Source organism: Passer montanus, unplaced genomic scaffold (genome assembly GCF_014805655.1).
Source record: "Passer montanus isolate IOZ18808 unplaced genomic scaffold, ASM1480565v1 scaffold48, whole genome shotgun sequence".
Taxonomy (NCBI): domain Eukaryota; kingdom Metazoa; phylum Chordata; class Aves; order Passeriformes; family Passeridae; genus Passer; species Passer montanus.
Window position 1 is genome coordinate 4,264,342 of NW_024369707.1, and position 22,610 is coordinate 4,286,951.

General features: G+C 40.2%; 1 long non-coding RNA gene across 1 annotated transcript in view; it reads left to right on the top strand.

Moving 5' to 3' along the window:
- Window positions 1–243: 243 nt before the first annotated feature.
- Window positions 244–22,610, top strand: part of LOC120508646 — a 149,544-nt gene continuing 127,177 nt past the window's right edge. Inside the window, exon 1 of the long non-coding RNA XR_005629037.1 lies at window positions 244–330. This is a non-coding gene — a long non-coding RNA (uncharacterized LOC120508646). The remainder of the gene's footprint in view (window positions 331–22,610) is intronic.

The window sequence follows — 22,610 nt, forward strand, 5'->3', positions numbered from 1 at the left end:
TTGGCATAATTTCAAGGCAGTTGGAAGAAAGAGGCAAAAAATATTTAAAAACCGGGGGTGATGGGAAGCTCTGAGGGAAGAGCTGGGGCCGGGGCTCAGCCCATGTTTCACACCTGCTTTCTCAAGTCCCACTGACAGTTTGCAAAGGGTAGGACCTGAGAGCCTTGATTGCCCTGATGAGCCCCACCTGGGCTCACCCTATTTAAACCCAATGCAGAGCTTCTCTTTCTTTTCACACAGTGCCTCTGCAGTGCCTTGCCTGCTCCCTCCCTGGGTTGGTTTCTGTTGCTGGGACAGGAAACATCTTTTTTGTCAAGGAGAGAGTTAGTGGTGAGTCAGGTTTAGTACTATTTTCATATCACGCTTTTAATTTGAAATTTCTTTTTGGTTTTTGTAATTTAACTTGTCAAATCAGTTCATGTCCATAGAGCAGAAGTGATCTTTAGGCCAAATTGTCTGAATGCTCAGGAAGAAAATGGGATATCTCACAGAGGAGAGAAAGAAACTTGTGTTATCTGGCAAGTTTCAGGCTCAGATGGAGAGTTAAAATGTCAGCTAACTGGGCCAAACTGCAACCTGTGATAAACTCTGGCCTTCCATGGAGATTGCTCTGTTTTGCTTAGTTTGGTATGAAATCACCTTGCAGTAGCTTGGAGTTAAGCTCTCTTCTTTTCCTCTGTGTAATGCTTACTACACCTTGAGACTTGGAAGTTTTTGTTTTGATTGAACAATATGCAGAGTGAAAAATAGCCTTCTGAAGTGAATGTCCTTCCTTGCTCCTTCAAGAGCTTTTTCCCAGTCCTTAGTACATTTAACAGCCATTTCTGGGACCAGTGGCAGTGTTTGAAACCCACACAGGTTGTAAGGCTTGAAATAGTTCTGCTACAGTGCCTGAAGCTGCACATGTGTTCTGATTTGGAGATTGAAAGCAGCTGTGAGAGCTGGTCAGGTGTGCTGCAGCCAGGGGCTGGAAGAGCTTCACTCTGAGAACTGCTGTGGAAAAGAGCTGCTTTGAAAACTGCCGCAGCTGGGGCACTGCCTTACAAGGTAGCAGTTTTTCCCGTGTCGAATTACACTAAACACTTATTGTGCTGTAGGTGACTGTACTGTACATAAATATACACTTTTCTAACAGCACTGGCAAAGGTGTTGAACCATTTTCTGGGATTTTGGTTTGTTATTCATAGATATCGTTGGTTAATTTGATAGCCTTTACAAGTTGTCAAAGTCAGTTTGAAGATTCTTAGGCTTCCATGAGATTTTCTGTCAATAAAGGTACCAGAACCTGGTCCAGGGCCAATATTTTACAAGGATTAGAACAGTAAAAATGAAAGGAATCCTGTTAATCTGCCTAAACAGTTACTGCAGATATTTGAGTTGTGGGGAATAGGGGTGGATTTATTTGTTAGTTGGTTTTGAAAGAAATATTTGAAAAAAGGCACTTTTGCATTCCATGCAGCTTGTTAAGTATCTTGATTATATAATAATTCTACAGTACACCAACAACAAAACGTTGATAGAATATACTTACAATTTCCAGTGGAGAATTTCACTGGCCACAGGAAGGTAAGAATGACTATTATAACACATAAAAGGAAGATTGAGAAACGGAATAAATTAGTGGAAACATGGCCTGGTAATGTTTTTGGGAGAGGCAGAGGGTTAAGTGCATCATGCAAAGGGGGCCACATGCAACTGCAAGCCCCAGGAAATTAATGGAGTCTTACCAGGTCAAGACCCACCTTGTACAAATTCATTTGAAGTCTTTGAACACACAAGGTTTTTTTTTTTTTCTGCCATCTTAACTATTTCTTCTATTAGTATCAGCATAACTGGAATTCCTCATAGTATTTGTTCAGTGCTCATTTCATCCTTTAATAGAAGGATCTGTCTTTCTAAAGATAAGCTTATTTTTCCACCCCAAAGAGAAAAGCAAGAATGCTTGACAGCTCCTTTCTTTCTTTCCTCTACTCACTATGCAGCAAATAATCAATCTTGGCTGAATGACATTTTAGAGAAATTACAGTCGTAAATGTGTCAGTACTTAAGAAAAGTGTAAAATGCCCCTTGCATTTACATGAGTGGGAAATCAGAATTTAGCTAAATATACATGTGGCTGAAGAAAGCATAGAAATAAAAAGGATCTTGTAACAAGAAAATTACAAGGCAGCTTTTTGAAAAAAATTGCATGAATGGTCACCACTGTGAAGATTTAAATGGGTGGCTCCCAAATGAATCCTTGAGAAGAGTGAGGGTGCCTAATTCTGGTGGTGCTGAGTGCCCTTGGCATCAGACCCCTTCTTAGAAAAGGTTCTTCTTGTGCTCTCTTTGCTGCTGCAAGATCAGACATCACATACCAAGTTTTGTGGGCTGGTCTGTAACTGTTTTTCTCCTCCTTTCTCCCAGGTTTTTGGCACAATGTATTTACCCTTATTTCAATAATAATGTAATAACATGCATTGATCCTTTAAACACCTACAGTTTAAAGCTTTTTCCCAGTGGCACCTCAGCAGGCTTTGCAAACAGTGATCAATCAATAACCTTCACAAAGCCCTTTGCATCCCTCTCCTAGTTACACAGGGAACTGAAGGATAAGGGTGTTGAAAGACTTGGCCAAGGTCACACAAGGAGTTGGTAGCTGACTTTTTAAATCTCAGACTCCTATTTCAGACTTCAGACCACACGTCCTGCACATAAGCATGTTTATATTTTGGGCAGGGTATAGGGAACAGTCTTGCCACAGTGACTTTCTAGGTCACTGACTATTCCTTTATAAATTCTAAACTTTCCAAAGCCAAGTGTCTGAAAAGGAAAAATATGAGGGATGCTCCAAGAGTGAGAAAGCTGATGTTGCAAGGATGTAGATTTCTCACTAAGGGAAACCACTGAAGTGTTCCAACTTAATTTGGTTTGCCACCGACCAGCAGGCTGGTGATGGTGACGCTGTCTTGCAGTCTGCCTGTGCGAGGTGTTGGTTAATGTTGCTACAACAGATATTCATTATAACCTACAGTTACCCACAGTTTTCTCTGTTTATGCAACCATTTAGTGGTTATTCATTAAAAATAAAATTTATGTATGGTTATTGGGTGTGTATTTTGGCAGGGAAGTGACCTTGGCAGAAACCTGTCTGGATCAACACTCAGCTAGCAGTCACTCTTTATGTTGTCATATAAAACCTTGTTAAATAATATTTTGTTTCTATCTTCAATTGCTGTTATATAAGACCAGTAATGAAAGTCTCCCAAAGGATTGGTAAATGGGAGTGAGTTTTTCTGTACATTTTCTCTATAAAATAAAGAGCTAAGCCAATGAGTGTCAACATTATTGCCTAGTTGAAATGCTTGCTGTAAACTCTGATAGTAAATTGTTTACTTTTAGATTTTTGCAGGTTTAAAAGTTCTCTACATTTAAATACAATTTGAATGGCTTTTGGAGAACTAAGGATAATTCACATTTGGAAAGCATTTAACTTTCATTTCAGTGAGACTACTCACATGCTTAGAGTTAAGTGGTTGGTTGAATTGTTTAATGCTCAGAAAAGACACTAAAAGCCAGGGAGAATATGTAGCTTCCAGTGCCAAAACTGATTGTAGCTTAGATAGTTGAAAAAGACACCTTAATGTCAATGTGCAATGTCATTGTGTTTTACTAATTTTCATTTACTTGATGTCATTTTGATATAGCTTCAATTTCACCATGTTTTTCCCTGGCTTTTGTGATTTATTTTTGATCCTTTAAAATGGAAACTTTGCATGAAAATCAGTGGGTGGAAAGCTGCTATAAAGCTAAAAAGGAATGTTGATTCCTGCATTGATTATATTTAAATATATTGGTACAATTATTGGCAGCTTGAGGATGGAGGAAGGTGAATTGTGATGTTGGTTCATCTTCATCAACATTATCCATAAGGTCTGAAGGGTGCATTTGTGCTTCTAGAGGCACGTTACATGGACAGAAAGAAATGGTTAAACTGCTTATGGACTGCTGAAAGGAGGGGTGGTACAGAGACCTCCTGTTCTTTGTTGGCTGTGATTGCAGGACAAGGGCAGGAGAGCTGCAGCCATGTGGCTGCAGGGACTCTCTGGGGAACACCTAGAAAGCTTCCTCTTGTACTAAGGGTTTGGATATGATAAGGTGAAGAACAGACAAGAAGGGGTCCCTAGCACTGCTAGCTACTCTGACAAATGAGGGTAAATTCTATCCTCAAATGTTTTCCAGAACCAGAGGATATCTCCCTCTGGGGCACACCTGAAGCTCTCTCTCTTCACTGAAATAAATAAGTAGTTTGTTTCTTGAATCAGGAAAATCTGCCATAGAGCTTTGGTTGTCAGGAGAATGGAAAATGAACCTGCCCTTGGCTTCCAGAACAAAAGGCATGCAGTCCCTGGTTGTCAGGGGAAAACAAATAAAGAAATCCCAGGTTCTTGCTTTGGGGTAAAAACAAGCCAAGAAGTGTCTTTGCTCTGGGCTGCCTGTGGTAGACACCTTTTGGAAAAGTTAGACTTCACCCACACTTACCACAGGGCAAGAATTATTTTCCCTCAGTCCACAGGGATATCTGCCTCTGTCATGAGGGAAGTGGCTGCATGGTGACTTCTGAATTGTGACCAGCACTGCTGTGTGTGCCTCAGCCCAGTGTAGGCTATGGCCCCTTCTGATAGTTTCCTGTTAGGAGGCCAGGGCAAGTTCAGTTTCTCCCCCCTGGTGGGTACAAAATTAGAAAAGGAGGAATGCAAGACTCTTTTTAATGATGTTTCTTTTGAGAGAGGCTATGCCTGACTTTTGCAGGACTGTGTATTTTTTAGACTGTAGACCTTGCCTACCTGAGTGGGCTATAACACCAGTTTCCCTGATCAAGCAAGCACCAGTTGCTTGATCTGCTGTCTTTGAGCTGAGGTCTTCTTTCTCACTGCTGAATTGTGCCCATATGGTGAACAGTTTATGCAGTCCTAACAGAAATTCAAAAATGGCTTTTGCCTCCTGGCCTCTCAGCACTCCCCAGGATGTTGTGCCTCGGAGTCCTTGCTCAGGGCTCTCCCTGGCACTGCTGATGTGAGCACTGTGGCAGGAGGGTCTGGCTGCCTGGTCTCCAGCTGTTGTAGCACCTGGCTTGTGTGTGTGCTGATAGGCAGCACTTTTCAGTGTGGCTTATAATCTTCCCACAGTGGCAGCTCATCTACCCCTACCCCATCTTTTCTCTTTGCAGAGGAAAAGCATCTTTGTCCCCCCACTGTACTGGGAGGTGTTTCTGGGTGGTTCAGTGTGTGAGAAGGGCTCCAGATCACTTCTGTTGCTTTCCCTATCACAGCTTTTTTGTGAGAATCCATGATATTTCCAGTGACTCGGTAAGAATCTCTTGGGAAAGTCTTGCAGCATTGTAATGCAAAGGCATCATCAATACAGGTAAAAGATATAATGCAGTGAAGAGAAAATCTGTAGTTTGATAGCTGGAATTTGAAGCCTTTTGGAAAGTTTTTACAAAATTGCCATTGTTTTTGTATTTATAGCTTTTTTTTGTGAAGTGTTTTCTCTGTACCTCATGTAATGTTGTACAGGAAGTTCCTTATGTTTAAGGAGAGAACTGTATGCCATGGTATGAATAGAGTGGTGAAATGGCCTTTATCCACAGGCCATCAGGAGCCATCAGGTGAGCAATGCTCTTCACTGCAAAACAAGGCATGCAGTTAGGAGATGGAGTCCAGAGCCACACTTCTCATTTGTTCAGCTTCAAGGGATTCTAAAGATCCCTTGAATATGAGAAAAAAATATATCAAACTAAATACTAGGGGAGAAACATATAACAATAAAGGGGTCATTTCATATGACAAGATACATTGTTTCTACTGCACAAGCATGGTTTTATTTTTGGTATGTGTGTTTATGTACCAGAGCCTAAACATGCATGTTTCCCACCCTTTCATTTTTTTTTCTCTACTGTAGAACAAGTTAGGAGCTGAGTAAGCTGTATCCTGGAAAAACACATTGCAGGAAATGGTATTTACCCTTTGATCTTTAGATCCTTCCTCTGCTGTGATATACAGTAACTTGTTTTGCTCAGGGAACAGGCTTTCTCCATTTAGATTTATAGCAATGGCTCATTGCTGTTAGAGGAGGCTTTACTGCCTTTCATAAAATAAGGGAAGAAAGGCCATGTTTTTCACTTATTTTACAACTTTCCATACTGTCTGGAGACCAAGGAATTTTGAATTATATATTTGATTGCAAGGTATTCATTGCATTGGATTGGCTGCTACTGTCCTGACTTTGAAGTGTCACTCCATGTACAGCCCCATTAAACTCAAAAGAAGCCTTTGTAGAGTGACTTGGCTAAATCAAAGTAAAGGTTTGCAGCACTTATCCCAGAATAGAGCATTTATATATCCAGTTTAATGCTTGGAGAGCAATGTAGTATCCACTGAGGCTGCATATTCACCTCCAGGTATATTACATTGAATTCTTTGTATTGACATAGCCAGGGATGCTATTTAGTATCAGCAAGGGAATCAGATCTGGACTGCATATATTATTGCATGATGATAAAGGGGAAAAGCTGAAATCACTGTGGGGAGTTGATACATGCCTCTAGCACATGCTTGAAGCCTTTCTATTTAACTGTAAGAAAGAGAGGACCACTTCCCACTTCTCTATGTACATTTCACTGAATCCTTCTGGGATGCTGCCAGGATAAGATTTGCTTTCTCTGCCTTTTAACTCCACCTGCCTTTTGTTATGTTGGAGGCATGCACTGATTGAGTTACAGCCTCAGTCTCCTCCTGGCAGGGTCCAAATTCTGTTCCAAACTGCCTCTGTTGCCTTGGAAATGCCAGATCAGTACGAGGAGGTACTTGATTGTAGGCAGTGGCCTTATGGACACCAAACCTGTCTCTCTGTATTGTCTGTTTGAAGGGTTAGTGCTCAAAACACCTCCCAGGCACTCAAGGGACAAGGACCTTCGACAGTAAAGTGGGAATTGGAATCATTTGCTTTCAGCTCTTTATCAACCCTCACTAACAACTTAAAATTAACAGAAAAGTGAAATTTTGGGGTGTAAAACTGCAGAAAGAGAAATAAAAAAAACTTCCATCTGTGTACAGTTATAAGCCTTTGTATTTGCTGTATTTAAGGACTTTGACACTTTTACCATGGTAGTGTTTTTGGAATATAAAGGATATAATAATGAAGGGAAGGAACACTGACAAGATGCAGAGGTAGATTTTTTTCCCCAAACTGTTATAAAAGCTGTAGGCAAGCATATGTTGGAGAATTTCCTACTGGTTTACTGTTCTATAATGCTACTTAAAAATACCATGGATAAAATTTTATTTCTGATCCAGAATTATATTCATATGTAAATATAACATTTGTACAGAAAGAAACAAGAAAAAGAATCAGTAAAAATGCCTCTTTACATAAATTTACCATGTTTTGATTGCTTTATATGCTAGCCCTGATGATCTTTAATCTCCAAGATCTACAGTCATGCAACTGCTTTCTTTTTTTAATAACTTACACTTGAATTTTTCTAAGGAAAAAAGGCTCTTTATACAGCTGTATGCTTTCATGAGGAATTAATGACTTGATAAACATTAGACTGCTATTGTTTATTCAAATGCAGTCAGCTCCCTGAAAAGAAGGCCAGGTCACATAGTGTGTGCATGATTTAGTGCAAGAAAGGGAAAATATGTTTTTTGTAGCAAAACAAAGAGTAGGATCTGCAGCATAAACACCAGTAATTTCATACATGGAAAAATTCTCCTCTCTTACAGAATTCCCTGCTCCTCAATCACAGTTCTCATTTCTCTAGGCAAAGAATGGAAAAGAACCAAGTCCAAGTAGTCGAGTCAAGCTTTCTGTAGCTGTTCATGGGTCTCTAATCAATGAACAAGCTATGTCTATTAAAAGATACTGAAATAACAGTAAAGGCTAATAGAAATGCCTTGGCTACTGAAGTTACTTTTGTTTTAAAGATTATGCCTGATATTCACCATTTATTTTGTGTGGGGATCTTGAGAAGGTAAGGAAGTGTCTCAGCCTTAAGGCAGTAAAGCACTTAATGTGCAACAATTTTCTTGATTGCCTGTGGAAGGACAGATAATAGAGCCCTTTTTTTCCTAAGAGTTCAGGAGATGATTCTGAATTTCACATTTTCAGGAATGTCTTTATGAGGAATCATGATAGAAACAAAATGACAGCCAAGGATTGTAAATATAGTCCTTGAGGTTGTTTGTGAAAACCTCCACCAGGGCCCCAGTTTTTGGTATAGGTTTTATTTATGTAGGCTGCTGTTTGGGGACATGGTGTGCAGTGTTCTGTGCCCTACAAATTACTGCTTCTTTCCAAGTTTCAAATGTTGCTGCTTTAGCTCTAAATGCCTAAGCCTTTGGGTAACACAAGTGTGCATCTGAACATTTTGCACCCAGTAGTTACCATACACCTGGGAAAGGGCTGACTCCAGGCTGCTGGAGGTTGCATGGGATGTATTGCCCCAAAATGCAGTTTTGTCTAAGGGTCAAAACCTGTCAGTTCTGTGTGACCCAGTGGAACTAGGGAAGAGCTGCTGTCTAGGGGACAATGGGAATATAGGAGTAGGTGCCTTTGGGATCCCTCAGCCTGCTTTACCTTGCAAAATCTTCCAGGGCAGCAGCAGAGGGTGAAGATGGAAGCTGGCACAGAGCAGTAACATCAGCAGCCTCTTGGCTTCTTATCACACAGGGATGTTTTCTGTTGTTATTGTGACTTTGCCAGCCCCAGGATGCCACTGTCTGCTTTGTGGCTACAGCTGGCCACAGCTGGTGTCAGGAGATGCTGCCATGTCAGTCTGGGATTTAGAATTTTGGGGAGCCAGAACTGGGATTATGCCAGAACTGGGATTATCCCAGAATGGGATGGGTAGGAAGGGACCATAGCAAGTCACCTGGTCCAACTGCTCAGGCAGGGCTGTCCTTGAGCCCACGGCACAGAATTTCATCCAGACAGTTCTGGAATATGTCCAGTGAGGGAGACTCTACACCCTGTTCCTGCCCTTGGGCCTCTGTTCCTCTTTTTGCAAGGCTTGCAATAGCAATTATCCTATAATGAGACGAGATACTAAATGAGTCTAGCATCAGTTATTGTAGTAATTAATCGGCCTAGCTGGAATGGATAATTCTGTTGTATATTCTAGAAATGGAGTAGGTTGGTCTGCAATCTTGTAACAGCAGAAGTATTTTAACTTTGACCTGGAACAGGTTGTAAGTTGACTCTGAAATGTAACACAAAGCTCACACCAACTGCAAGTTTGCTGATGACTTCAGTGGTCAGTGGGTCTTGCCAAAGAGATCCATATCTTCTTTCACTGGTGCCAATGACAGAGTTTCCATTGTGTGGGAGAAAGCCAGAGTGGTCCTCCAGCATGAATAATGCTTAAGCAATAAAGACATTAACTTGGTCATGCTTTTTTTTGGCTCTGTGAGAGTGAAACTTATTTTCAGACAATTCCAGTTATTGTCATCATCTTCTGCTTTAAAAATAAGCTACATATGAAACACCTTGAAGTGTCAAAGAGACACAGAAATGATGTTTCCCAAGAACGCAGCCTGAAGTTTTGATTATAGATGTGACTGAAGAGCAGTATGGTTGAAAAGTCAAACTTATAATTTTGAGGGGGGTGAGGTCCCAAGGCATGTGTTTTCTTTTTTTTTTTTATTATAGTAATGGATGGCAATGTTGATAACTGGCATAGATCTATGTTCTTTTACAGAATCTTTTATGTTGGAGAGCAGGGTCAACACCATACAATGGTGCAGAGTGTTAAACTTTTGACTAATCTGAATACTAATAATTATGTTAATGGGTAGGAACTGATGTGAAGGAGTATACAGTTCTATATGTGGCCAAGGCCATTTTGATTTAAAAGATCAGAGTAGAGCATCTTGCACTAGACAGTTACAGGGCAATCGCTGAGTGTTTTCTGCTTGTCATATTGAATTACATGTAGTGATTTATGGAGTCGTCCCTGTTTAGGCCTCCTAACCCAGAACAATATTTTACTGAAATCAAATATTCTGTGGTAGATGTATGTCTAACAATAAATAATCACAGACAGCCTGAAGTATTTACTGGGGTATAGCTGTGAAATGTCAACAAGATGCTGTAAGTGCACTTGCCAGAAATTATGCATGAGAAGTGTCTTAAATCCTGGCTTTGAAGGTGGGATCTAAATTAAAAAAGTACAAGTAAAAAACCCCATGTCTTTTGTTTTCTATGTGCTTTTTACATTTTCTTGCATATGCTCCATAAATAATATGAGGTTTGAGGCTGTGCTTCCATTGTATCAAAGCTGGACACCTAAAATGCTTCTTACTGACCCATGTTTCTTAAACTCAGCATATTTATGGCTGGATTCCACCAATTTTAGCTGAGGTGCCAGAAAATGTCCAGTCACAGCAGGACTGAGTTTAGCACTGGCAAATTTTCCTGGCCTCCTGGCCACTCATTAATTTACTCTGGGCATGAACTCTATGCTAAAGCTCACACTGATGTATTTCTGCAGCTCTCCTTGATCATGCACAGTAAAATATTGCTATGATAGCCTGCACTACAATGATGCCATTGTAAGGACATGAACATCAGAGTAATTATACAGTTTCAGACTAAAAGTTCACCTTGCCTACTTATTGTCTGTAGCAGTGACCAGAAGTGGATGCCTGAAGAATTTACAAATAGGGCAGGTACATGGGAATACTTAGCCCAAACACTCTTGATAGCTTTTCAATAGCTTGCATCTCAGAGGCAATCAAAATGAGATGGCTCCTACTATTTAGTTACCTTTTGGGGTTTCTCTTTCATTAAATTGAACAGTCTCTCCTCAAACTTACATAAATGTAGGTATCTGCTGTGTCCTTTGTCAGGGTACTCACATTTTGGGTCCTCATGAGTCTAACACATGACTAATGCTTCTTTAGATGGAAAAAACTGGATATGGAGTCAATTCATACTTAGTATTGCTTTGTATGTCTTTGGTCTCCTCAACTATGTTTTCTTTGCAAGTTAATTAAAGCTGTGATCAATTAATGATGTTCAAAGGCATTTGATACATTTATAAATGTGTTTTTTCTTCCCGTTCAACTGCATCCTGTTGGCCAATGGCAGCACTGGAAAGCAATGAAAATAAATAGAAAGCAAACACAATTTAATTTGCCTAGTTGTTACTTAGTCTCTTGATACACAGTCACCAGAGTGTTTTCACTTTTCTGTTTAGGAGGGAAATTATGGCTAATATTTTAAATGACAATTCAAAAAAGTGAAAGATTTGTAATTGCTGAATGAAAGTATCTGAAGTTCTGTCTGGTAGTTGAAATGATGTAATGGGAGAGAGGAGAGTTTGTGCCTAAGCATAGCTCAAATAAGCTTGAGCAAGCTGAGTTTTTTTTTTCACATCTGAAAGTGAGGGAGACTGTTATTCTGGTTGTAAATCATGGGAGAAAGCCAAGAAACCTATTGGTGCTGTCAAAACCAATTGTGTGTGTTATTGTGGCCACTGTATTGGCAAAATAAATATATTTACACATATAATGGGGAATATGATTGTGAGTCAGCATCAGGAGAACTATGTCAAGAATTTCTCAGCACAAGTTTTTATTCAGTGCTTTTGTGTTGGTATTTGTGGCAGTTTCTCATTAGTCTGGCTCCACTTTATTTTTTGCATGCCTACCACTATGATTCTAGCTGTAATCAGTATGAAAAGTATTCAATAATCAAACAGCAGTTCTGTACTTCTGATGAAAAAAGCTGTGATCAAAATGTTCACAGGTCAGTTTCTTTTTTTGCATTCACAGGGTTTATTCCTGACTCAAAGCTATTGAGGAGTTCCACCTGCACGCAAGAAACTGTCCTGAAGAGTAATCGCTTTTATAACTTTGCAGATATGATGAAAGGAGAAGGATTGTGTCCCACATCAATCTTTTTCATTTTTTATTCCAGAATGAATGTGTAAATGTAAAAGCAATTAAAGTAGAAGAATGTTCCCTAGTTTTATATTGCAACTATTAGTACATACCTGAGTAAGCATTGGAGCATGGAGTCACAGAATGGTTTGTGTTGGAAGGAACCTTGAAGACCACCTGGCCTCAATCCCCCTGCCATGGGACCTTTCACAAGGACAGGTTGCTCAAAGCCCCATCCAACCCAGTCTTGGATATGTATCAATAATGGTGTTAAAGGATTTCTGGAATCTATTTAAATTTCTCACTCCAGATATGTTTTTTATGAGCAATTCATCCATGGCTGTTTTGAGATTCTTCTAGAACTCTAAGAATATTTCTAGATTAGCTCAAAATTACTGCTCTAATGGGATGGTCTGGGTTGTTTTTCTGCTACTGGATGCTTTTTTTATCCTATTCCCTGATGGATTGCTTCATGTTGAGCTGTGTAGAAGGGTTGCAGCAAATTTTGGGATGCAAAGTGTAGTGAAATGGAAGATACTTTTGTAGTGATTCCATGACGTGTTTGTCTGTGTGCCCAAAGCTTGGCTGTCTCTGTAAGGTTGAGCTATGAATTCCGTGAGAAATGAAAGCTGGGGGAGAAACAAAAAGCATAAAAAAATGTTGTGTGTTGGGTGAACAACAGCGGGTAACTGGCTTATCTGTCATCACAGCAGTGAATGTTTTGAATGTCATCTGAATTAGTCTTGTGGAGTACTGAGCATTTTGAAATCTGAAGGTATTTTCTTCTGCAATATCAGAAGTACAAAGGTCATCTTGAGTGCACATCAACTTCGATGTGTAGAAAGTGGCATAACATGAGCTAAGCACTTAAATATGCAAATTGCTAAGATGAGCTCTGTTTGACATGCTGCTTGCCAGGTGCAGTTCAGCTTGACAGGATGTCTCCTTGGGTGGGTGTGAGATTATGGTTGAGGTTTTCCACTTTATTCCCTTTAGGCTTGGGAAAGGGCAAGGGACATCAAGAAAGGGGTCACAGACACCTAAAGTCTGATTAGGGAAGGATTTTTCTAGTACCAGTAGTGTGAAATGCCTGTTTAAACATTCATAGGACAGCTTCTTAGCAGACATTGGAGCATTCACCTGAAAGATGTAGATTCAAATCTCTTCAGGCAGTAGAGGTTGTTGCACAGATGGGTTCAAGACTCTGACTAATGTGCAACCTCATGAGAAAGATGGGGGGAGTAACAATATCATGGCAATATGGCTGGTATTTCCAAAAACTTGCTGAAAAATAAATTCTCAAAAGTCTGTCCCTATACATATAGATGATGTCTCTAAGACTAATTTCTATTTTACTTGAGTATTGAGTTTAGTTTGCAGTACTTAAATACCCTATTAAGTAACTGTATAGAAATCAAATATTAAAAAAAAAAAGAATTCCCACCATTCTCTTTCCTCTATGTGTCAAAGGAGGTCTCTGTTTGAAAGGTGAATATCAATCAGGGAGCAGAACAAATATTAGCTTCCTTTGCTTTGTTTTTGCATGCTAGAAAGAATTGCCTTCCAAACTGCAGCATATAAACATGGTGGAGATGACTGTTCCTCAGAGATTCAATATAATACAGAATGTATAAAAACAGGTAATACATAACACACTGTGCATGCGCTGGTTTTGCACCTGTGGACTTTGTCTTGCTAAATGATGGAAGGTGCTCAGACTGCTGTGGTATTCAGACAAGGTGCTTTTCCAAATTGGCTGCTTCACTAGACTGGTAGACAGAGACTAACAAGGATTTTTTTAATATAGTAAGAACATCTATAATTGAAACTGTACTCCCATCCCTATACAGCCACTATGTCATAGTAGCCTCCATGTGAGTTATTTAAAAAAATTGTATATTCAAATGTTGTTTAGCAAAAATCTTTGTTGGCTCAAAGACATGGTGACAAAGCAGTTGCTGCAGATGTATTAGGTGACTGAAGCTGTAGTTAATTTATATTATTATGTCCCTTCACTTCTCTGTTGGCCTTGGAAATGAGCCCACTCCATTTCAAGGGGTGCCCTTGGTAAATTCTTCACTTATTCTGTTTCTACATATTCACTCAGATCTATTATGAGAGGGAATTGAAAGTAATGTAGACATTTAAGAGATGAAACATAACATGGAATTTACTGATTAGACCCCTGTAATTACAGTTTATGCAGGAAGAAGCACTCCCAGGAGATTCCTGCAGATAAGCAGCAGGAATGATGGTGCCTTTCTGCTGCATTGCTGAAATGTGGCTTTCCCCAGATGCTTCTAGGTTTCTGATAAAGAATCTGAAGGCTGCTTGCACCACCTGCACTGGCTGCTGCAGGGCAGCTCCAAGGGGCTCCTATCATCCCTCCTGTCTGTTAGCAACCCTTTCCACTGCTGCAGTTCCCAAAGCTCTGTTCCTTAGGCAGGGGCCCTGCTCTCATGGTGAGCAGCAGTCTGGCATTTTCCAAGGGACTGTTTGGTCCCATGACTTTACGTGTGGTTGGTCTTGGTTTTTACCACTTGGACATAAGAATGACTCAGGTGAATTTAAAGCAGGTGAATCAATGCCCATGTGCAGACCAGCTAATGTACAACTTCAACAGAAAATTACTGAGCTCATTACTCTGAAGTGTGTGCCAATCTCACCTGGGCAAAATGTCTTTAGTCAGTTTTCTCTGTCTTTATTGCTAACCCTGAAATTTCTGTAAAATGAAATCAGAAATTAATTCCTGTTTTTTGTGGTAATTTTTCCAGTAGTACATCAGCTGTGAAACTAGTGGGGACTTGCACTGTAACAGAGACCTGCCTGCCAGTGAGTCGAGGCTTCTCTGCTTAACCTCCTTACAGGGAGGAAGAGAGGGGGATAATAGACAATCCAAAGTTATTATATCTTCACATAAGTCTTGATTCATTTTTTTAAAATTTCCATAATGAATTTTTTGCTGTTAGGTTATCTGTTGTTGTGACAAATCATTTTGCTGCTTACTCTGGGCTAAGGATACTAAGGATCCAAAAGTAGAAAATGCAAGAGTATACCAGAATCTTTTTTGCTTGTGCTTAATCTCTAGGTTTGATCCTTCTGACAAAATTGTGACATTTGAAATATAAAAAGAGTATTTTTGTTTGGGGGTATTATCAGATTGCTGTTCATCTTTCCCTGTATAATAATTCTCTCCAAGGATCCTTTTCCCCATCATTTTTGAGGTTTTAATTAGACAGAGACAGGAACTCTAGTGCCACCCTGTCCATATTAAAGCTGCTAGCTAAATCTTCCCTTCCCCCCTCCTTACCTAATGAACATATTTTGTGTTCTGCCATCACAAAATCAATTACACTTTGCTGTTGCTTTGCAAGAAAAATATTTAATTTGTGAACTGATCTTCTGCTGAACCAAAGGGGAAACAGCTGGGCTTATTTCATTTGGAATGACTGCATATTGGGGGTAGTAGGCTGTAGCTTTTCACCTGTAAGTGCTGTTTGGCTTGCAGAAGCTGGAAGCCTTGTCCAAAATCAGTGCTCATGCAGCAGTAATTAGACCATCCAGCTGTTCTGTAGCTGTGATTTTCCCCCTCCTTCCAGGAAATTCAAAATTTGTGTTGTAAAAGCTTGAATTTGCAAACTTGGGTCTTTAACTGAAGTGGTTGAAGTATATTTAGTTACTGGTATGGTCAGTGCAGTGTTTTGTTCTAATTTTTTGCCTATTAGAGACACTCAGTTTACTTTTTTAGATGTGTGTTTGTGTTAGACCTTGAAGCTGGAGTAGGGCTGTGTAACAGTGTTAGTTCCTTTGTTCCTGATGTTCCCAGCAGCTTTTCTGTTGAGGAAGAAAAGTATTGGAATACAGAACTTTATGCTGCTGCTAATGCCTGTCTGTGCCCTGGTGTTATTTGTGGAAAGTGAGAATAAAACCCCTTCTGAGCACAACTAGCATGCTCACCCTCTGTTGAGGATGAGTTTTCAGTTGTCTAAAATGAAAGATGAATTAGGCTATAAAGGAAGTTTCCAGTGATGTAGATGTTAAATATAATCTCTATGAACATCTTCATCTGTCCATTGAATTAAGCTGGGTCCATTCCTGTGAACAGACTGGGTGTGGATCTGGTTGTGTGAGCATGGCAGATGAAGCAAGGCTGCTGGGACAGGTGCCTGAGGTGTAATGTGTGAGGGAGCATATGCTGCTCCTGAAGTGGATCTGTTCTCACCTTCTCACCTGTTTGGGTTCCTGGGTGTGCTAATGGGAGTGGAGTCAATGAAAGCTTCATTACTTGTGCCTTAGTTTAAAAAGTGGAGATTTATTTCTACAGTTGGTGAGGGGACCTTGCTTGCAACACTGCTTCAGTGGAAATGAGGGTTTTCTTTGTGAGGAATCCACTCTTCTGGAATCAGACAAATGGAAAGGAAACTGTGGCTGTTCACAGCTTATTTTAATTGAACTTTGTTGCACAACCATGCTGTGAACAAAAGTAAAAATTGTGAACTAATTTTGGACTTCACTTTTTTTTTTCTTGAGAAATATATATAGACTTGAGAGTTGTCATTCAGTGCATAGGTACATGACATTTCAGCTGTAGTGCAGTCTTGGCTAGATCCAGATGCTCTTTTCTGTTCTGGGAAGTTTATTCTATTTTTTTGGTGTAGTTTTATGCTGGGTATTTATCTTCTGATATTTCTATGTGATATCAGGCTGGCCCAGCAGTACCCTGGTTCTATTCTGTGTTTTTAAGCACAATAATTTGCCCTTGAAAAATGCAATTTTTAAACATCTCGTGCTCAAACAGCATTCTGCCTGATTGCTGAAAAGTAACATCAGTCTGCAGCATTTCCACTACACATACAGCAACACAGAGATCTATTTGCTTTTGTAGTGGCTCCTGCCCCTCTTATTTGTTGCCAGAAACAAATTAACAGTTGGTGTTGGGCCATCTGATGCTCACTGTGCATTGCAGGCCATGTATCTGGCCTTTTCTTTTGGACTACCAGTCCAAAATATTTGTTCTTCAATAGTAATTGCACATTCATCATAATTTACTCGTGGCTTTTTGGTTAAATACTTCAGTGAATTCTGCTGCCAGGGTTGAGACTTTTGCTTACTGCTCTGCTTAGTAGTGGTTCAAGGGGGGTGAGGTGGCTTACAGAGAGATGGACTAGTGCAATTAGATATAGTATTTTGAACTTCTTGAAATCACTTCTAATGATTTATGATCAAAACCCAATGCCCCTCTTTTTTGGTGAATCATAGAAATTAAATTAAAGCAGGACAATCTTACAGATTAGAATTTTGGCAAACTTCTGATATGTTTGAATGTAAAACATGATTCAAGAACTCTAAGAGAAAAGAAGTTTGTGGAATCCACACTTAAAATTGAAGGACAAGTTAAGGAATATTCTATGAAAATTAAATTAAGTGAAAACTTAAGTAGAAGAAGCTTTCAGAAATATGATGAAAATTTTCAAGCGCGTTGAAACAGTTTTAAGGAAGAAAACCAAAAAAGTATTTTGCATTTAAAAAGTCAATAAGATGAAAATTCTATTTATAAAAGCTCAGAGGGCTCTAAGATAGGACTTAGAATACCATGCATGCCATACTATTAAAATGAAAACATTGCTGATCACACATTGATCAAGATATTTTAATACACCTGACTATTACCAGATACAGGTAGAGGGATTGTGAAGCTAACACTGAAATATACAGCCCAAAGAACCCAAATTCTTGGTGTTCCTGTGGATGAAAAGCTGTTAGTGTTACAGCAGTGTTCATCTCTATCCACTAAAATGTGATGTTATTCCTGGAAGGCAAGGAATTGGAATACATGTGAATGCCAACAGACCAGAGATTTTGGCACTCTGATGAAATTCCTAGAAGTACTGAGCTCTGGAACTGTTACGGGATTCTCTCATACCCATGTTTTTCCTCCCCTTTCTGGTTGCAGTGCTGTAGCAGGTGAAAACTTTCCTGTGTGATTTCCAATACTGTCAGCTCTTGGGAATGAGGGGTGAATCCCCGTTCAATCATTTCCCTTGATTCAGTGAAATGGGCAGGAGTTTGGCTGCATCTCTGCTAACAGCTGTAGTCTTTAGCTACATACAGTGTCTACAGTTCTTTAGTCAGACCCTTCATTATTGCTGTAGGTTACCCCAGAAATTAGACTGTATTCAAGTTGAAAATGTCATTATAGGTTTTGAAGGAACTTCCTTCAATCCTCTTTGGCTTTGGCTCCAGTGCTGCTGAGGGATGAATGTAAGTGAGCCTCTGTGTGCATTGTGCTCCCCAGCTCCCTTGTGCTGAGTGCTGGGCACAGCCAGAGCACCTCTGGGACTGCCTGTGTGGCCATGGCTTGCTGCCTGGAGGGCTCAGCTACTGCCACTGGCATGGGTACCTCTCCATGTGCCCTGCCCAACTCTACCTCTGCAGCCAAGGCAGCTGGGGCTGCTGTGGCTTTTCCCCCTGTTACAAGGTGGAGAGTTTTGATCTACTTCATTAGAATTCTGGAAGATGTCCTGACTGCCCTTTTTACTTGAGTTGCAAGTTTTCCCTTTCCTACTAAAAAGTTAACTCAAACTATTTTTGTTTGTAAAGTGATGGTTTGTCAGCCAGACCTTTTGGTGTTGTGTGGAAGGCTGTGTCTGGGACACCAGCAGGCATATATTGTACAACTTCAGATCATTGTACATTGTGGGTTAATTTGAGAGCCTCAGTGTGTTAATGTATTTCTGTAAGGAGAGGATAAAAATGCCTCTGAATTGCCTTTGAGTCACTCAGTCTGTGTCACTAGAAAAGGATTTCCCTCCTCTGTTTGTGACTCAATTGCTGCCTTGGGAGCCTTAGCTCAGTGTACAGCACCTCTCTAGAGACCTGCAGAGGTGGTAAAATGTGGGTAAAATGAGTGTGGGTCATCGACCAGAGCAGACTGAATTGGAAAGCCTATCAAAGGAGCATTGAGAGGGAGTGTGGTGTCTGTGCTGGCAAACCTGTTAGGGCTAGAAAAAAGGGATTTTTCTGCTGGGAAATGCAACATTTGTCAGGTATTTGAAAGATAAGGATATTTGTAGTGAATAAGCATCTAGAATTCAGATGCTAAATGGTATCCCATAGGGAAAGGTGTTTTATCTTAGGTCTTCGAGTAACAAAATATAAGCTATTTGTTGCCAATAATAACTAAGGGAAAAAAATCATGTTTAGGCTTATTCTGGCTTTTTAAAAAGCAGGTTTGCTGAACTGTGCCTACCAGTGACCCCTTAGTCAGGGGACTGTAATCTGACTGCACTGTTCCCTTCTGTCTTACACTCCAGCCCCGGATAGGAGATATTTAATTATACATGGGATTTTAAAAAATCTGGCACTGAATGGCTTTGAAATGTTGCCAATAATGATGTTCCTAAATAATATTCTTACTGCTTCAGAGATGAAAAGCACTGGAGTGCCAGCAGATACCTTTTAATTTCTCTGTGATTGGCAGGAGCTGTTTTAAATAGGTGGCATGTAGTCAGAAATCAGTGTGCTGCATCTAAAATGCTTTCTTGACCTGAATAGCGTTCTGTTGGTAAACAGCAAAACATTGTGTCTGGAATTGCCTGTGGCACTTCCAGTAGCCACAATCTTGCTTCTGTTGGTATTTGTTGTGCATCCCCCAGGTCCTGGAGTGCTCTTTGGGGGTGGTGATAGAGTAGCACTGGTGTAGTAATTATTTTAGTGAGCAGCTCTCCAGGCACGGAGGAGCAGGTGCAAGCAGGACTTTGGTACCTGATACAGAGGGAAGGTGTCTTGTGTGAGCAAGTTCCTTGAGTGCTGCCCTGTTCAGTCGCACTGTCATGGTTGGTATGGTCTATTCTATCCTAAAATCTCTTATCCATAGAAGAAATCCTCTGTTATTCCACTAATGCTGCTTCTGAAGTTGTGCCCATTAGTTTTATAGAATTACAGATTGTGTCATAGCAGGTGATTCCCCCTGCCCCCTTAATGTATTCACTAAAAAAAAAAAATCAGTGTTGGTTCACATGAAATTATCCTTAGATTGTTCTAATCCAGGAAGTGGTTGCTGTTGAAGAAAAACAAGTCGGGACTGGAGTGTTGATTGGAGAGCCAGCTCAGATGGTGTGCGACACTGCTAATGCATCTTTCCATCCTCAGGAATGGTAGACTCCTGGATGCAATACTGGAATATGATATAGGATACTTGGGTTCAGATTGTTCTGTGCTTGCTCGAGCTTGGGAATGGGAACTTGGATTTACTGTGACAACTGTGATGGTTCCAACTAGTGGCAAATTGTTTTTTTTAAGAATTTAGTTCCTTAGCTTTTATTAAAAATCCCCTGACTGCTGTAACTTCCATCTTCTGTCCCTTCCTCCAATCCAACAAAAACCACTAATCCCAAACCAAACAACTTTATATGTAGGAAAAGGGGTAGGGACACTTGAGCTGAAACAAATGTTTTCATCTTGCATGACATTTAGGATAAATGAAGTTTTGGGACTGATGCAAAATACTTCTGGTTCTTCATCCGGTGAGCCATGACATCAATTATTCACACAGGGGTTTTTAATTTCTGGTGTGTTAGAAGGGAGGAATTTTATGGGAAGTTTTATGTTAACTTTTGGCTTCTGAGAACTGTGGGCAAGAATGGAGTCTACCTGATCTCTGTGGCAGAGACTAGGAATAATTTATACACGGTAAAAAAGCCACAGGAGTGTCTCCCTTTCCCATCCTGTCTCTGCTGTGCCTGCCTGTCAGTAGATGTTGGTATGGATTGACTGAGGCTTGAGTGGGGAAGGGGGTCTGTCTTTTGTGTTTGTGCACAGGAGAGCAGAGAACAGCCCTGTACAGAGCAGGCACTTCAGAAGATGTGAATGGCCCCTAGGAATGGTAGTTGTGCATCCATCAAGGTCCCAGGGTGAAGTAGGAAAGGAGCAGGAAACACTTGAAAATCCCAGCAGTCAGAGGGCAGCTGAGCCTTATTCCTTGAAGTGTGCTCAAATTGTATCCAGAAAGCCCTTCCCTCACCCTGGTAGCCTTATCTGGAGGAAAATTTGCTCATGTTTTAATCAGCTTCAGACTCCCTGTTGTGTTCTTAGAGTTATGGTTTCAGAGCAACTAAAAACCAAAAATTAATGTTTTCTCTAATGTGTTTGTATGGGATTAATTATGTAAATTTTAGATTTTTCTCCAGATCTGAATATCAGTTTTCCAGAACTCAGTTTGGTCAGGTGGCAAGTCCTACTGCTCATGCAGTTTTCCTTGCTGAATCCCATGATGTTGAATCCCTGTGTCCTATCATATATACAGAATAGCCAGGGCCTCTGTGTTTTATAATCCTTGTTCAGCTCCTCAGGCTGGCTAGGAAAAGGGCCTGTTAATACAGTGATGTGATTCCCATGCCTCCTTACCTCAGTACATTTCCAGCAGCTCTGCAGCAAGCAGGAAACTTCAGCTGTGTACAGCCTTCCTGTCAAGGGGCCACCAAGGGGGGATGCCAAAGACATTTTCTCTGCTTTCCATGTGAATGCAGGGTCTCTTACTAAATTCCACAGCAGTCCTGTGTGTTATTCTCCATGAAATCGCTGAATTACAGGTCTGACAAAACAGACTTCCATCTGTGACTGTGTGTTGAGAAGCTGGATGACGTACTGGGTACTGTAACACAGGAAACACCGTATAAATGGCCTTACTGATAGGGTGAGAGCATAGCAAACCCTGCTTTTTTTTATTTTTTTTTTGATGTTTGACACTTAACTTTACCATTCTAGATGCAGTTTTTTATCTAATCCAGAGAAGTTTGCTGGAAGACATTAAGTTGAATGTTTGTGATAGGTTTCTCAGTCATCAGCCCTGCTGAATTTTCCATGATACATATAATGGATTTTTATGCAATTCCCATTAATTTTCAAGTTAGCATGTATTTTTGTTGTCTTTCTACATGTTTGGAAAGTTATGCATAATGTATAATTGTTATACTAAGAGAAAAAAGCTTAGTAGGCTTGGAAAAAGGGTTAAGCATTTATAAATGTAATAAGATAACCTAGAGTTAAGTTAGAAAGGATTAAAAACATGAGATATAAATCCCTATGCCTCAGGGTATAATTGATGGAGTTTAAAGAAGAATTTCCCTGATGGGTAAATTAGTCTATAATTGCCCCCATAGGGACTCCCTCCTTAAACATCTGATACTGGTGTCAGTCAATACCATGCTTGATGGACCTTCAAACTAATTCAGGATGGCAACTCTCATAGTAACTAACACAGTGCTGTGGTGTATATCCTGTTCCTTCCTGGCAGTGTAAACCAATATTAACTGTTTAGCAGTAGTGTGTTATAGTAATGTGCTACATCTTGTGTGCTATATCACAGTATGTAATAAATAGTAAATGTAATTACTGGTACTATGTATTGGCTCTTTGATTTCAGCTTTACAAGAAGTGATGTCTCTCTCCTACAGTGGAATTAAGTGACATATTTTGGAAGAAAAACTCTTTGTATTTTAGTTTTAAGCAGTAGTAAAGGGGCTCTGAGTCCTAACCACCTGTGGAGACCATAAAAAGACAAACTAAGGATGGCATTCCTCTTGTTCCCACTCTGACTCACATGAAGCTTCCATGGGTTTTGTGACAGAAAGGGCCTCAGGCAGAAAAGCAAGTTAAATATGTAGGTAGGCAGGGACTGAACAC